This window comes from Enhydra lutris, unplaced genomic scaffold (genome assembly GCF_002288905.1).
Source record: "Enhydra lutris kenyoni isolate GAN:26980312 unplaced genomic scaffold, ASM228890v2 scaffoldscaffold16, whole genome shotgun sequence".
Lineage (NCBI taxonomy): Eukaryota > Metazoa > Chordata > Mammalia > Carnivora > Mustelidae > Enhydra > Enhydra lutris.
The window spans coordinates 12047411-12065910 of record NW_019154100.1 but is presented as its reverse complement, the minus strand read 5'-3'; positions in this window follow the sequence as shown (position 1 = coordinate 12065910).

The following is an 18500-nucleotide window of genomic DNA, read 5'->3' as shown; positions in this document are numbered from 1 at the left end:
AGCTACAAGAAAGCTTTTTCTTTGAATTACTCCTTTAACTTGACCAAACAAGTTTTGGATAACAAAGCTTACATTTTCTTTCCTATAATAGCTAAATTTTCTCATTCTCCTTTAGGCAGTGAGTTTCTTTTTTGATGAAGGAACAGTGGTTATATTTTCAAATGAAGTTATTCAGCCTCACTTTTGTTGATGCTTAACAGAATCCTTTTTAGAAATAAATGGTGGCATTGAAAGTATACTTCTATTTCATCAACCACAGGCTACTCAATCCTAAAAAGGCCTTTTGAAATTCTGCTACCTCTCAGGGCAGCTTATTTCTGTATTTTGGTTTATTCTGAGTATGAGAAAAACGCATTATCCAAGGTACTCATTTCAGAAATGCTAGAAAACAAATAATTCATATACCTTTCTTTTCAAGCATTATTGTTTGTGAATAGTGAGGAAAAGCTGACAAGCAGAGCTTCTGAATGCAAAGAGAGAAAACTGTACATCTTCCACACAGACTAATGAAGTCATTGCAACTATAAGAAGAACTTTGACCAGAGGCAAAATCCAGAAAAGTAAATCCTTTCTCACCCTGAATTATAAAATATTTCCTTTATTCTTTGCCTCACAGATTATCACCAAAGTTTTTTATGTGAGAAAAATTAATACAAATATGTACAATTCTCCTTTCCCCAGGACCGGATAAATTGGAGTACTTTAAACTATGCCAGTGTCTTATCTTACCTGTCGCTATGTAGTGTTTAAATATTTCCAAACAGTTGATGAGGAAACTTCACCTGGTAATTATATTACTGCACTGTAGAAAAGGTAGTAGAAAATAGAATGAAGAGAAACTCATCCAAGTTTTTCAATTTGCTCTCTGATAAATGCAGAACTAGATAACCGCACACTGTGGTTTTTGTCCTTTTTATAACAAAAGTCTGTATGTCCGGGTTGGTTTCTAGTCAATATTTTATCTGGTATTCCTATCAATCTAGCATAGGCATTGAGACTCTGAAGTTAGAAATCAGAAAGATGAGTTCAAATCATGACTTTGTAAATTTCTAGTTATCTTACCATGGGCACGATAACTTTTCTCTCTGCTCTTTATGTCTGCCTGGGCTAAAATAGTTAGAATATCTGCTTAACAGAGTTGCTGTGGAGCTGAAATAAGGCATGGACACAGCACAGCACTGCAACTTATTATTCTAAGGTGCATTAAAATAAAAAATAATAATTACAAAATATTAGAATCCACTCATTTAGAAATATTTGCTTTGAATTGAGCAGACCTATTTAAATAGAATTTTGCCTACTTAAAGAAAATATTAATGCTCCTTTCATTCAACAAATATTTATAGCACACTCATTTTGTGCCAGGCTCTCTTGGGATACCTCAGTGAGCAAGAGATACAACTTCCTGCCTCATGATATTCATAATCAAGCTTATAAAATTTTAATATAAATCCTTTACTTTTTGCCTTTTTATTCACAATAGCAAGCCTTAAAAATTAAGCTACACTTTTAATTACATTGAATACTTTAAAAGTAGAAGGAAACAGATCTAACATCACTTTTTAGTTAGGAATTTAGAGCTTTTTATTACCACATTGGGGAATACAAATTTATCTTATTCATATATTTTATAATTTTCTATTCTTACTATAGAATTTCTGTCTTTGGCAGAAGTGCTGAGGCCTTTGAATGTCCCCTCAGACCTTGGAAAGTGTGAAACAAATTTTATTCAAATGTGAGAGCATGGAATCCTAACCTGGTTATGCAGGTGGAGGGTTGGTTTCAAGGGAACCTTGGGCTTGTTCCAGGCCATTGCCTTGTACTGACACCAAGAAGGAGTAACGTGCATCACGTGCATACTTAGATATTTCTCTCAAACACAATATTTAATGAATATGCTGAACAATATCTTCCCAATAGTTTTCCCTGTGTAACTAATCTTTCTCTATCCTTAAAAAAAAAAAAAAAAAAAAAAAGAAGAAGAAGAAGAAGAAAGAAAGAAAGGAAAACTTAGTGACTTTACGCCCCCTCCTCATTTTCTCTTCTCAAGATCAGATTCTTATAAGTGATTCAAGGCACCTCTATCATATGGTGATATGTAATAACATTTCAGTTTATGTAAGAGCATCTCAAAGTCTCTTTGAAAACCTTCCAAGTTGCTTTTGCTTTCTCCCCCTCATCTGCTTTTTTAGCATTCTACAAACTTAACTTTTTTCTGGAAGGGAAAATCTTGCCAACAAGAAAGGTTATGTTTGTTCAAATATTTGTACTGTCCTTGTTTACTTTCGATGACATTGATTTTACTTTGTTAAAATATGTAACGTTTTTTAAATTGAAAATAAGCATTCAGAACACATTCCTCCACAGCTGGGATCTGAACTTCTAGGCATTTTTCCTTAAACACATTTAAATGAGTATAAATTAATAGTATTATAAGATACTGAAATACAATTACCTATAACTACAATCACAGGATATGTGAATCTGAAGCTTAGGAAATAATCATCTCTTCAAAGCACCAATTTTATTCAGAGTAAGGAAAATTTATACGGAGATTTTTAAGGAAGGTGGGACAAGAATGCCAGGTGAAGAAAGTAATAAAAATTTTAAAGGGAATGAATGCATTGTTGTACAGGGCAAGCCATATTACCATATACCTCTTGGGGAGGCAACATTTGGATACACAAAGGTGAAGGGACAAAATTAAATGCAGGGCAACTGGAAAGCAGATTCTGGAATTAAGAGTTCTTTAATCTTTCTTTTTCTAATCCTAATTTGGCAATTAGGTATTGAGAAAGTTAAAAAAAAAAAAAGCACATGTTTCTTCAACTTGTCTCAGGTAAAGAGATAGATTTAGCTTCAAAGAGTAATTATGGATTGTTAAAATTAAAAAGGTAAAATATTGTAAAATCTTTTGCTTCATTCTTCCTACCATTCTTATTCAGATTTGGATTGCATTTTGGAGTAACAAGAATCTGGGATGTTAAGTACGAACTGACATTTTAGGAAAAATATTTAAGTCTGTGGTTGAGATTGGGGAAATGGATGTCATAGTTTTTGTATTTTAGTAGATTCAAGAAATAGAACCCAAATTCATTGTGTCTCTAAGTCCTTTCAGTCCTACCATCAAAATATATCTTTATTTAGGCTTCTAACTATATGTTTTCATTTTGAAAATTCTGTGCTTTACTAGATGTTTATTTTGTCTAAAAATTTCTACCACCATGTACACCTAGCAAAAATGACACTTTGAGAAACAAATGAAGAATCTTATCCTCTGTGAAAAATTTCCTGAAATCCAAAAGAATTTAAAAATTTCTTCCTATGTCAGCACTTACAAGTTTTGCAATGCTTGTAATGCAGTTTTAATATTGCCTATTTATGCAGATATATCCCTTGCTAGACTTTGAGATCTTTGAGAGCAAAGCTGTATTTCATTTTTCTCTACTCAGTAGGAAACCACATAAAGCCGACATTCTAAACTGTTAACTGGATCAGTGGAATCTACATTGATTGTTTTCAAAGTTAATTTTTTATTCTGAAAGCTAAAATTGAGTTTAACAAGTTTTAGGAAGTAGAAATAACTTTTTTGATAAATTATTTTTTAAATGCTTCTTGACTAAAACAGTACATGTTTCTGTGAAAACTTTATGATAATATTTTATAAACACTTTCAGAAAATATATGTATTTATATTATAGTACAGTGTATAATAAATGTATTATTGATTAATTAACATAAATAATAAATATATATAATGGATTTATAGAGAGAGTTTAATGCACATACTACCTATCAGTATGTAGGTATACTTTGGTAGTTGCTAGAATGGAGTATCTCTTAAGATATTTTCCAGTGCCAGTAACTGAAAACTTGATATCAAAGCAGCTAAAACAATTAGGGAATATGTTACTTTATATAACAAAGTTCAGAGATGATTAGGGTTCTGAACTGGAGTAGTATAATTTGTTTGTTTGTTTTTTTTCTGCTAATCTCATATGTTTACCATTCTCTTTGCTTTGACTTTGTCATACTTTCCTCCTTCAAGTTCCTAAGTACACTAGCAGATGGGGTTATGTGCTTTCTTCTTCATGTCCAAAGAGAAGAGAAAATCTTTCACACATTCCTGAAGTAAAAATTTTTCTCTTCTTTTTGAGTAGTTTAGCTCATGTTCATTATTTTGTTTCAATAACAGTTTTTAGGAAACTCTCATGCATTTGTTGGCTTAATCCTGGTAATAGCATGGTTTATGTGTTGATGATGTTAGGATTGTTTTAACACATCACGCAGTAGTTGGGGATGCAGTCAGCTTTCTAGAGTTGTTGTCATTAGAGGGGAAAGTGCATTCTTTAACAAAATCTAGGCTCTAACCAAATTATGAGGAATGAATGTGTAAATGTTGGATAGTTATTTATAATGTCCATTCTAAAAAGTGTTTGCATTTTTTAACTATGTAGTAAACTAGTAGTCTTCAGAAACATCTAAATAATAAGGTGGAGGAAGGCTAGTTTTTTATAATCTGAAGGTAAGAGTGAACTGAAACCAAATAGACTCTGAAGTTCTTTTTCTGTATCCACTTCATTATATACTGAATTTTGTGTGTACTCTATAAGATCCCTTTACTTACCCAAGGTCATACACTGTAGAAATGAAAATGTAATTAAAATTCAATACTCAATAGCTAGAAGATTGAAGAGAGAGTTAATAAATTGGAATTTAGCGTAATTAGGAAACATCCAGAATGAATTATGTAGAGGAATAATGGTGCAGAATATGAAACAGAGTGTGAGAGATCAGGAGCACAAGGACTAGGGAGAGAAAATACATGATCTATCCAATCCTCCTCATTCTACCCAGCAAAAAGGAAAGAAGGAAGGAAGAAAAGAAGGAAGGAAGGAAGGAAAAGGAAAGGAAGGGAAAGAAATAGAAATATAGAGTAGATAGGACAAATACAAAGCAAATTATGAGATGGTAAATTTAAACCCTAAAATATTTATATATACCTCACATATAAACTTATTAACCTGGAATATAAATAAATCAACACAAAAGGATAAACAACTTAATAGATAAGAAGAATACAAACACAAATGAATATGATACCATTACATACTTATTAGATTGCTAGATTTAAAAAGATTGACAGTATCAAGTGTTGGTGAGAATGTGGAGCAACTGGAACTCATTTCAATTTATTTGCTTACATTGGAGAGGAGGAGGTGAGTAGGAATTATGGAGGGCTTCCTGATTCTGGGAATATTCTATTTCCTGATCTGGGTGGTAATTACATTATGTTAATGAAAAATGCATTAATCTGTATTTTTATGATATTTTTACTTTTATGCATGTGTCATACTCCTATAAAATGTTCAGTAGAAATAATCACTTATTTTAAGCAGTAAGCCTAGTATTCTCCTGGGGAAATGCAGTAAAACTGCAATTTTGAGATTTATTACTACACACAATCTATTACAAAGTTAAGATTGAGGTTGCAAATTTGTATTCCCTTAAATGCCTCTGAAAAAGATATAATTGTGGTAAATCACCAAAAGAAAAATTAGAGATGGATATAAAAAGATATACCCAATGAGTTTATAAGGTTATTTAATATAATATATACCATTGGGTTTCATTTTTATGTTTTAGGTAGGTAAATGCCAGAAAAAATTCATCAACTAACACTTCAAAAGCTCTGTGACCTTGAATTTCAAAGTCAATTCTGGTTATGTGACCTCTCAAAATGCCATCATGTCTTCCTAATGGTAAAGAAAATGCAATTCATGAGTATCCTCTCTTACTACATTTACAACACTTCTTTCCCATTGGTATATTGCCTTTCTTTCTTCCTCATTCTTCAGATTTTTAGCCTAGGAGTCTTTTCATTACATAACCTTTCCCTGACTCTTAAGTATGTTGTCTTTCTTACCTTTGCATTGGTTCCAAAGACTAATTGTTACAGAACTTCACTGATGAATTTTATAAGTTTACCTATTTCCCCCAAACTTTGAAGTCTTTGAAAGCAGGGAATGCATCAAACATGAAGACGTTTTATTTTAATCCCAGTGGTCAGAATAGAATGTATAGCACATGCTCCAAATATATTTATTAAATGGCAAATAAATGGATCAGTGGGTCAATGTGGATAAACAACTATTAGCCTCTGGCTGATAGCTGAGATAATGGAGTTTCTGAATTGTGAAACTAATTTTTGGAAGTTTCTATTTTGAGGCCATATTTTCAAATGCCAATCATGAAGTAACAGTTTTTATTGGAAGTGAAAATATGAAGTGTTCCATAAATGACATAATGTCATGTAAATGTCTCCAGAAACAACTTTGCTAGAGTTTTGTCTTTCTTTTTTGTATGTCTCGTCTTAAAACTTTGGTTTAGTAACTGCTTTGAAAGTGAATAGTTTTGACAGAACTGTCTAGATTTGTATAATCAGAAATTACTGTCCCTGAGGCAGTTTTTGAAATACAAAGGTACAAACTCTCTTCATTTATCTTATTAGAAGAGTCAAGGTTTTCAGACCATGTTTAGGTTGTGTATATTTTCTAGTCTTCTCTTTGCAATGCTTTTTTTCTTCTTCCTGCTCATAATACTTATGATGTACTTAGTTTATCCCTAGATAATAATTTCTCATCATTTTCTTGTTTAGTAAGTACATACTAGTGCTTTTTAATATACCATGAGGGTTAGATCTCCCAATTACCAGTGAATGTTTTGATATTGTATATTATATCCTAAGAGTCTAAAGTATTTCAGAATCTATTTCTGCTTAAAAAGGCCCAGTGGGGCTCATATTACATACATGCTCTCCTTTCCTTCTATATAGAAACACACACACACACCCCTATATTTATATCTACCTGTCTATTTAACTTTTTTTCTCAAGAAAAGGAAGAAAGCTATCTTATAAACTAAATTTTCCCAAATGTGTCGTTAAAATTGAACAGACCGATCTAGAATATGTACTCGAGCAAATCTCAGAAGTATGAATGATTGTTGTTTGGGGGAGTATATTCCTCTGATGCAGCAATAATCTACTGATCTACTTTCCAACACTAATTTTTTGTTTGGATTTTATTTCTTTCTATAAATGAGGTAATGAGATTTAGGGATTGAAGGGCAGAAATTTAATTGACAATGCAATCAACAGCCACCTAAAGTAAGCTTTTGCAAAATGACACCGCCACTCACTGAAAATCCCAACTATATTCAGAATGAATATAAATGGTTGCCTCTTGCACTATTCGATGAAATTTAGAACCCTTTGAGAATTCCTTTCAATCAGTATTAAGCAAAAGATTCTTTTAAAAGAAGTGAAGATTAGCAATTATGTTTTGTGATTTTCCAATACTGCTTTAACATTTCTTCTCTAAGTTAGATAATCTATCTGCACGTTTCAGGATAAACTCAAAAGAAGTGGCATAAAGTGGTTGTGTTTCATTAGGACAAAATAGGGGAGGTATTTTTTACAGGCAAAAATATATTTTATATTAACACCTGCATTGTTTTGCAACAGAAATACTGCTATTTGTGTGATAGTGCAACTTTAATTCAGGTAATATATTTAGTTATATTTCATTTCCTGTTCTTTGTAACTTCCTCAAAATAACATTAGAAAGTGATGAGAAGTTTATATTAGTATGGTTCAAACTGTGACCACAAAGTCTGTTGTCATGGCAACTCTGCCCAATTAAAAAAGTACCACGCTCCAATTTGCGGTACAGTATTCTTTGAAACACAATTACACTGTACAAAACATTTGGCAATTCCTTGAGAATTATTAATAGGGTATTTGAACTATAGAAATAACTTTATTAGGGAAAAGAAGAGAACGAATTTGCTTATCTGTATATGGTTTTTTAGTTTGATCTAAATTTCTTAGCATTTTTTTTCTTGGTCTTAGTATTTCACTAGATATTACAAACATATGTATATATGAAATACATATATAAAATACGTATAAATATCGCATTCATATTATTTATTCTATTAATATTATTATATCAGAGGTTAGTGTGGGTTTATTCAAATGAGCTAATTGGTTACTTAAATGGAATTCTTCAATTTCAACTTCAAGGGCCAAGAGATTTAAATAGAAACATGACTAAATATATTTTATTTATAATCATTTAATCACATGCATCATTTAAGTTTCATTCTTCTGGACCATATTTTATCTTTGTGTCTCACTTTATTTCAATTTCAGCTTCTTTCCAGAAGAGCCTCCAAATATAGAGCCAGATGGCACCTTACTCTTTGGCTTCATTAGACCACTCTTGACTTTGAAAAAGGAATATCTCAAATGACTAAATGATGTATGTCATTGTATGACCATACTTCAGATAATCATGCCCATTCAGTCTGTAAATGCGGCTCATCCGTGAATTTGGCTGGAATTGTTCAATAAATCTCATAGGACATGGGTTGATGAGCTTTCAGAATACTCAATGTACATAGCAATAACTGGTTACATTGTTGCTATGGTAGACATCTTCAGATGTTGACTTTGCCTCCAAAAAATATCTGCACAATTAGCAAACTGGATGCTACCTTTGGAATCAGATAATCAGTTTAAAAAGTTTAGGTATAGGCACTGCCAAAATTGTAATAAGGTACAACAAATGACTTTACAATGTGGCATGCTAATTCCTTGATTATAATTGTTTAAATGTAAACACATTGATAGGAATTTAAATTAATTAATTTAATATAAATGGTATGCCTTTACTCCCTCATCTCAAATGTCTTCAGCTTACTTAAGGTAAGACTATATACTATATACCTTTGGTAGGATCCATAGAATTACCAGTGAATAAATGAGACTGAAATGATAACTACAATGGGAATTCCATTTTATCTCTACAATCCAAAAAAACTTACCATTGTTCCTCAAATAAACATTATTTGGTATTCTTCTAGTCAGGATTCCTCATTTGATTCTATTATGTTAAAATAACAAATCACCTCATGCATAGAGCTGGCTCAGTAACATTTATGTTTAGTTATAATTTGTTGAAAGACTCCTTATTGTTTTCCTGATGTTTTATCATATGCATGTGGGATACTGTTGGTGTGAGCAACGATGAAAAGCCAATATCACACTCCAGGATCTTGCTGCCTGTAGAATGGTTAACAATAGATAAAATGCATTTATTCTTGGCAATCTTTGAAAAATACCTTGGAGAATTACTGTAGCATTATGTACTGTAAGCTTCAATGAAACTACAGACTAAAGTGTGATTTTTCACAGGCTTATTGTATTCAAAATGCATTGTATGTTATTAAAATAGCAAAGCTTTTTATGTTGATATTTGTGAGATCCCTGAAGACAAGATAATGAAATCTGGAGAAAAGTCAGTAGAATTACATAGGAGAAGGGTAGCCTGCTGATATGCTTACTAGGTAAAATGTAGGATCATGAAAATTATTAACTGGGAAACTGAATTTTAACAAGCCTGATAATGCTGCTGAACACAGTTTTCTGGACTGTTCTCTGCATGGACACACCTTTCAATTTATCAGCATTTGCTTTCATGATGGTCGTCTAATAAAGCACCCCTGGGTAAACTATTTCCATGGCGATATGGTTCTGTGGCTCACCGTCAGCACTGTCACTTGTCCTGTACAGTGGCTACCTGAGCCTGGGGTACAGCAAATCCCTGGCATAGAAATCTCCTTCTTAGTCTTTCATTGTAACAATGTGATAGGAAGGGAGCCCACAGATTGGCAAAACAGATGGAAACATGTAATTCCCATGCATCGCCCAAGAAAAAACTCCCGAAGGATTATGTTGGCAGTGAGTATAATCTTTGAGAGTAAAGTTACAACATAATAAACAGGGGCATAAATTTTAGTGGTAAAGGAATTATTTTTAGAGGAGTCTTAGCAACTGATATAAACTATATTTGCTTTTGTGAGATGAAAAGATTATTTCAAAGTTTAGCTAAGGTAGGATAGGCACTAACATTAATTGAGTATCTATCTTATATCAGCATTGTATTAGGCATGAATATAGATTTTCAGTAATGCTTGTTTCAGCTATGCAGGGAAGGTATTTTCATCCCATTTTACCTATGAGGACATTTACTTCTACCAATTTACATTACTGTCCGTAACAGCCCTATTCAGAGTGGCACTGCCTTAAGTGTCAGGTCCTATTCATAAATCCTGAGAGTAAGAAAGCAGAATAATCTAATAACAGTTGGATGACAGTGTTCAGAACACTGTGCTCTACCAAAAATGTAGATGTTATAGTTCCTGATATGGAAGGGATCTGCATTTAATAGTGAGATAGGATATGTAAATGTTGAAAAAAAAAAACAACAACCCATGAAATAGAAATGTCTGGTAATTGATTATAGGGCTCTAAAATTAATACAGCTCTTTCACAAAATTATCACATTTGAACTCCAAAGTGATTATGTTGAAATGGTATTACTATTTTTTTAGTCCCATTTTATTGGTGCTAACATTGAGAACTGCACGATTTTGGTGACTTGCATAAACTGTAACAGATGATAAGTATTGAAATGAGAATTCAAACTTAACTGTTCTTACTCCAAACCCTGTGATTTTTTATTACACTGTATTGAAGATAGGAAAAGTACCATAGCAATGATAATTAACAAGTTTGGAGTGCTTTCCTTATGTAATATTTGTATATTAAGTCAGTTAACCCTTGGGGTGCTTGGATGGCTCAGTAGGTTAAAGCCTCTGCCTTTGGCTCAGGTCATGATCCAGGGTCCTGGGATCCAGCCCCGCATTGGGCTCTCTGCTCAGCAGGGAGCTTGCTTCCCTCCACCCCCTGCCTGCTTCTCTGCCTATTTGTGATCTCTGTCTGTCAAGTAAATAAATAAAATTTTTAAAAAACTCAGTTAACCCTTACAACAAATCTAGGAGGTATAATACTTCAGTTAACCCCATTTTAGAGATGATAAACCCAAGGCATAGAAGTTAAATAACTTGTTTAACACCTTAGAACTAGTAAGTGGTAAAGATTTGATTGAGATTCAGATAGTGTGATTCCTAAGCCCATGCCTCAAACACCATTCTATGTTGCCACTATGTCATACTAGGTTCAGAAGTCTGGTTATGAACCCTACCTCAAATAGCTTTTGTGAGAATTAAGTGAGTTAATACATTTAATGAGTTGGAGCAGTGCCTGGCACTCAATAAATGTTAGTTGTCATTATTTGTTCAAGCACTAGTGATATACTGTTCCAAATGGAAAGGAGGGTTAGTTTGGGAAACTTCAATGGGTAGGTGAGCTTTGAGCAATATCAATTATTATTTCTCATGACTCTGTGGATTGACTGTGTAGTTCTTTGTTTCACATGATGACAGCTGAGGATGCAGTCCTAGAAGCTCATTTGATCTGGCATAGCCTCATTTTCTTTAAGAGATAGCCCATATTCAATATTGGAGGGGATACACAAGGGTATAAATACCAGGGTCATCATTTATTGGAAGCCATCTTTAGCCATGGGAACATTTAACAACCTAGTCATGAAATCCCATTTGCCTACTCTTAAAATCAGATTACTAAAGTTATAATCTATCTTTTTAAAATGAACAGTTATGAGTTTTGACAAACATATACAGTCATGTAACCACCACCACCACAAGAAATGTAAGCTGTCCATCACCCTGTTACCTTGTATCCCTTTGGAGTCAATCTCCTCTCGTTGCTTCATCAGTGGACAATTAGTGATCTGATTTCTGTCCTTTAGTTTACCTTTTTGCATAATGTCATTTAAATAGAATCATACAGTTTATAAATATTTGGGACTGGATTGTTTCACTTAGCATAATGCTTGTGTTATGTCTGTCATTGATGAGTAATATTTCATTGGATGAATATACAATTATACATTTATCCATTCAGTAGTTAATGGAAATTTTGCTTGTTTCCAGTTTTTGGTGATTATGAATAAACCTGCTGAAGGTTATTCACATACAGTTGTTGTTGTTGTTGTTGTTGCTGTTGTTTTAGGTGGATATGTTTTCACTTTTCTCATGAGAATACTGGGTCATATAATAAATGTATATTTAAGTTCATGAGAACTGCCAAACTATTTTCCAGAGAGACTATTATATTATGTTACCTTCTCACCAGAAATGTTTGAGTTCTTCAATTCCTTTTCAGCACTTGGCATTGTCAGGGATATTTTTTTCTCTCTATTCTAATGGGCATGCAGTGGTGTCTCACTTAGTTTTAATGACTAAAAATGTCAAGTATCTTTTTATGTACTTAATTACAATTTGTTTTTCTTTTTTGGTAATGTATCTATTCAAGATTTTTACCCATTTTTTATTGGATTGTTTTGTTTTTTGAATTTTGAGTTTATTATATATTCTCAGTCCTAGTTATTGTCATATATAAGTTTTGTGGATATTTCCTTCCGATCAGGGTTTTTCTTTTCACTTCTTAACAGTATCTTTTGAAGAGCAGAAATTTTAATTTTGATGAGGTTCAATTATTATTTATTATTATTAGTTTTTTTTAATGTCCCTTTCATGAAAGTTTTGCCTAAACAAAAAGATCACAAAAGCATTTTCTTATTTTCTTGAAGAAGCTTTGTAGTTTTAAGTATTGCATTTATGTCAATCATCCATTTTTTTTTCATATATGGTAAGAGATGTGACTCATGAGTGGAATTTTGAAGGACAAAACATGTTCTGTTTAAAACTTTGATTTTCTTGCATATTTCTTGTATAAAATAATAAGAATGGTAACACTGTGCACATTAAAATCCTATTGGAGGAAATTGAAATTAATTAACCAAACCATATTAGTGGTACATTGGGATTCTTTGCATATTGGTTTGGAGTATTTCATTTAGCACATACAAAAAACACTACGATCTTTTAAACTATAAGTTTAGCAAACATCTAAACAGCTTAGGTATACTTCCAAAATAATTTCTTTAGTTTCCTTGAAATTGATTTTGTTTCTAAGGTAATTTAATCCTTCTCTGGAAGTTTCAAAAATATAAATCTAAGGAAGAGGATATTTGGGTTATTCCTATCATTGACACCTTAATTTGTGCTTGAGTGGGACATTAAACTCTGTTTCAAATTTTGACAAGCAAAATTGGGATGTTGAAAGGAAGGAGCAATGTCTTGAAGAGTATAAAATGCTCTGATGATGATGATGATGATGATGATGATATTCTTATTTAACCTGCAACCATTCTAAGTCATTCTAAGCATGTCTGCTAGAATAATCTACTAGGTTGAAGCTTTAAGACGTTCCATAATTCACTGCCTTCTAATAAGTATCCAGTTCTCAACAGATGTCCACAAACTCTAGCCATCTACTTGCTCTTCTGCTCTACATTATTAAAGCTTGCCATGTTTGTACCTCAATACTTACTTCTTTTTCTTCTTCCTATCATTCTTGATATGCTTAGGCAATTGTCACTCCTTAATTATACTGTGAGATTCCTGAGGCAATCCAAATGTAAGAACATATGGGATGGAAGTTGTAAAGCTTTGAAAATTTTGTAGAGTGGTCTAAAGTGAAGGTTCTACTATAATTAGAGAAATTGAGGAGATTTTGATTGTCATAAGGGCTGGTGATGTTTTTTGTTTTTTTGTTTTGTTTTGTTTTGTTTTAGTATTTGCTGATATTTTCAACCTCTTGACTGCTTTACAATTTTTGTGTGTTATTTGTTTCCACGTCTATAGATACGGCTTAATGATCATGTTTTAAAAATGCTCTGAAAGCCTTTGGTAAAAAGCAGTATATACGTGCAAAGTATTGCCTTTCTGTTGATTGCATCTTAGAATTTTGCACAGCTTGAGAAAATATGTGTCTTTTCAAGGCATTTTATCCTAAGCTAATTTTGCTTCTCTTTATCCTGATTTGATTGATATTGAAAAAAATATCTATTTCAACAACAGTTCTTTGAAGATAACATAGACTGGAAAAAATAGAACAATAGTTTATCAGAAAGTGTTATTTCCCAGTTGAGAAATGATTTGTAACAGGACACATAAATATTTCAATCACCTAAAATACCACATTGGAAACTGCCTTTGAGATCGATGCCTGTTGAAAGAATCTAGCAACCCCTTTGTGTGAGAGTCATCATTTCCTACACATATTTTAAGATATTGTCCACAGAAACTTGTGTCTGGTGCTCACAAAGTTCCAATGGGTATGGATTTTATGTCAACTGAAAGTAGCATTGATGTTGCTAGGGTGTAATAGAATTATGTCCTGTTAGCAAAAATGGCAAGAAAAGAATGAAAATAATCCTTTGACATAGGTAAAATAAGTTAACTATTTTATTTTTAAAATTAATTCTCAGATATTATTTTAAACATTTCTCTTTTTAAAATAAATTATTCTCTTCTCCTTGCTTTAAGTTTTATATTCTCCCCCACTGCTGTTTTATTCCCTTTTTCAAGAAGGTGAACACTTTTCATGCCCGAATCCTGAGCTGCTTAATGAGTTCTTGCTAAGTATTCTTAGAGCAGTTGTTTTCTTCATTGTTTATAAAAGAATGAAGTTATGTATTTTTCAAAACAGTTTAAGGTATTTTTTGTAAAATTAAAGGCAATCCGTATTGATAATCTCTATATTAAACTGCTGAGAGGGAAAGAGAGAGAGAGATCAAAGGCAATCTAATCAGTTGTTATAGAGGTTTAGAGATTCAGTTTGATCTCACTCGCTTTATTCTACATCTTTTCTCAAAGACTGTACAATTATTTTTTATTTACTTCAAGAAAAGATGTTGATGCTTTTTTTTTTAAATCTAAACTCAAGCAGAACTTAAATTTTTCTCTGTCATCCCATCTGAATTCAGAAATCCTTGGGATGTTGTGGTGAAAAGGGAGAGCTGGATGCCCACTTCTCACATTCAGAAGGTCGAGGGAAAGAAATACCCCTGATTTTGTCTTTGTTGAGAAAACCCAAAATATAATTAGAAAGGAGAGTAATGCTTTGCTAAGGACTTTGCTCTATTATCTTAACAGTGAAGAGAATGGAATACTTATTCCATTCCAGAAATCAGTAATTTTAAAATACTTTACTCAGTTTGGGTCAACTTGACAATAATGGAAGGATGATAAAGGAAACTCTATAATTTTTGTCTCTATAGATATATTTAATTTTTCTACTTCATGTCTCAAATATATCTCTAGTACACTTTGCCTTCATGTGTCAGAAAAAAAGCTGTACTTGCAATGGATTTACATTATTCATTACATCATTACATCGTTACATACTTTTGAGCACTTACTAAAAGGCAGGTGATATGTTAGAGTTCAAAGAATATAGAGACACAAAGTCCTTGCCTTTAAAGAGTTCATAGTCTATATTGGGAGAGTCAGGCAACCCAGTGATCCCAACACAGTGAAGTAACATTTTAATTATAAAATAGCATCACTGTGAAGCCATAGCATGATATGTTCTCTTCTGGTTTGAGATATGATATAATATCTAGTTCATAAGTGGAAATATCTCCCTGTAGTTTTAGTGATTGCTTGGTTTATCTATAAAAATTTGGAATTTGTAAGCTTATAACTAAAATTATAAGAAAAAGGAATTATATAGAAAGAGCAAATAAAGTGAGATTAAAGAAATACTAAAAACAAAATCCTATGAACTTAAGAGAAATAATGGAGAAGGAACAACAAAGATGGAGAAAGAGAAATTGAATTGTAATGATCAGAAGGATGAGGGAGAACTGTGAGACATTGATGGCACTACAAAAGACTGAGAATAGACAAGTAGGTAGAGAAAGGGCAATGCATGGGAAAAGCAATCAATAAAGCAAGTGATGCATATATCACCTAGGATATACTGTGAAATGTGCCCATGGATTTATCATTTGGAAAGGTATATTTAGCTTTAAAAGAAGCAGTTGTGAAGCTAACATGGACTAGAATATGATGCAAGATAGGGATTGAAAATCGATAGCCATGGAAAAATCACTTGCATTGAAGGTACAAAAAAGGCCAATGAACACAACTACAAAGATGGTAGAGAAACAGACTAAGGTTGATGAGGGACTATCACAGAATGTAACAAAAGGAAGGATTTTAAAAAGAAGGTAGTAAACTATCCGAAATGCTACTGATAAGCAGAACCACACGAAATAATTCCATGGATTTGGCTATTAGGTAGACATTAACTTGTGGGATGATTTGGCTAAATTTTATTTTCTCCCTCAATTGGTAAACCTTAGGAGGGCATGGTGAAAGTCTATTTTTTTTTCTTCTTTTTAGAGTTAATGGAAGGGGTCCTAAGATAGAAGCTTGGTCACAATGATAGGAAGTAGGGAAATGATTCAGTGGAAAAGAGGAGATTGAAGGCAGAGAAAAGGAATGACTCACAAAGCAATTCTTTGAGGTCAGAGGGGAAGATGGGATTTAGAGCGCTGTGGAGGATTTAGCCTGGCCTTGTATTTACTTTACTATTTTAAATAGCATTCTTTAGTTTATCTTAGCTTTAAATATCTTTTTGTTGCTAGGTTGAATCTTAAATGTCATAATATTGAGTGATTGTGAGTTTGGAAAATCCAGTTTGTCAGGTGAAAATATACTTCTGCACATTTCAAAAATAATTTCAGGTCCTTTTCCCTATTTTAAAGTTTGTATAATGTACATCATAGTGACTATAGTTAATAATATTGCATTGCATATTTGAAAGTTGCTAAGAGAGTAAATCTTGAAAGTTCTCATTACAAGAAAAGAATTTGTAACTACATGGTGACAGTGTTAGCTAGAAGTATCATTGTGATCATTTTGCAGTGCATACATTATCAAATTATTATGTTGTACCCTTGAAACTACTATACTGCTAAAAGTTGTATCTCAATTTAAAAAAAAAAGCATGTATGTCTTCTAAACATGTTAGGTTTTTTTTTTTTAAACATTATTTATTTATTTATTTGAGAGAGAGAGAAAGGGACAAAGAGCATTAGCTGGGGGCAGGAGGGGAAGGGATGCAGAGGGAGAAGCAACTGTCCTGCTCAGCAGGGATCCTAGGACTCTGGGATTATGACCTGAGCTGAAGGCAGACCCTTAACTGACTCAGGCACTCCAGCATGTTAGTTTTTTTGTTGTTGTCATTGTTGTTGTTTTGTTTTTTTGAGCCAGGCTATTTCAACATCTTCAAGCACACACTATAATTATACAATTATTTTAAAATCATATGTTATATAATTATATGAGGCTTATATAATAAATCTTTATAAATAAATATATAAATATTTACAAATAAATATCAAATAAGTTATATAGAATTTATGTAACAATTATATAATCATAAAAATAACTCTTAATGTCAGTGGGATAAATTTAAAGCTTAGAATATCAGATTTTAAGACATTAAAGATGTCATTACAGTGTATCTTATTCTACAATGAAGGAACGTGTACTAGGAATGTAATGTTTATCATGTCATATAACATTCAGATAAAGCCTCAGCTTTTTATTCAGCAAGGAAATATGATGAGATTATCAGTAACTTGTGGATTGATCGTATTTTAGCCTCATACTGTTCATTCCGTAATTCTTTAAATTCCCTACTATTCCATAGTTAGCTCTCCAAAACATTTGGAAACACCTGATGGAGTTCTTTAGTGGTAGATATCTCTATACTGTTTTTACTTTGAGCTTATGCAAGAAAGCTCTTAAGAAGTACTTTATAAAAATCATAGATTTCTATGCATGGGGATGGTGCAGATCAGAGGGTCTGTGACCCTTGCCCATGTAGGTGGGAAGTAATGGTGAATATTTATCTGAAGTTCTTCCAGTGTACTTTTTTGTTGTTGTTTAAGTTGACATGTCAAAGGGATTGAAACTTTTAAGTAACACGCTGACAGTCCTATGTTTGTCTGCAGTAATGATCTCATTGAAAACCAGCTTAATTTGATATGTAGAACTCCTCAGCATAGCCACAAACAGACTCTTTTGGGTTATCAATTTCCTGGTGAAATAATTACAGTAACAGCAGAGCAGTCTTTTCCTATCCTTTCTTTTAGAAGAAGTAAGCATATTTTATTGAAGCCGTGTACACAGCTGTGATTTGAATGGCAATATTTTTCTTACATCTGTGAAGACTAATTTTCCTGACCTTTGCTTCAGCACAATTGAGTTAAATACTCAAGGGACCAAGTTACTATATTTAAGACAAAATGCATGATGGTTGTTATTGAGCTGAGTAAGATGTGGCGCCTGCCCAGGAGGGGCTCACAATCCAGTGAGAGAGTCAGACTTACATGTAAACAACTCTTGCATGAGGTTAACTGTCATTAAGAGCACCAGCAGAGCAATGATGGAGGGCTCTCTCTGTTTCTCTTATTGCCTGGGGCCACCTCCCTCAAGCAGCTAGTGTTCTGACCCACTGAAGGTATGTAGTGTTTCCATTCTCTTATATCCTGATTGCTGTGTCTCTGTTGGAAATCATGAATCCTCCCCTGAATCTTGACTCCACTCTTTGTTCCACAAGGGGTTTGGTAGACACCTCTTGGGTCTAT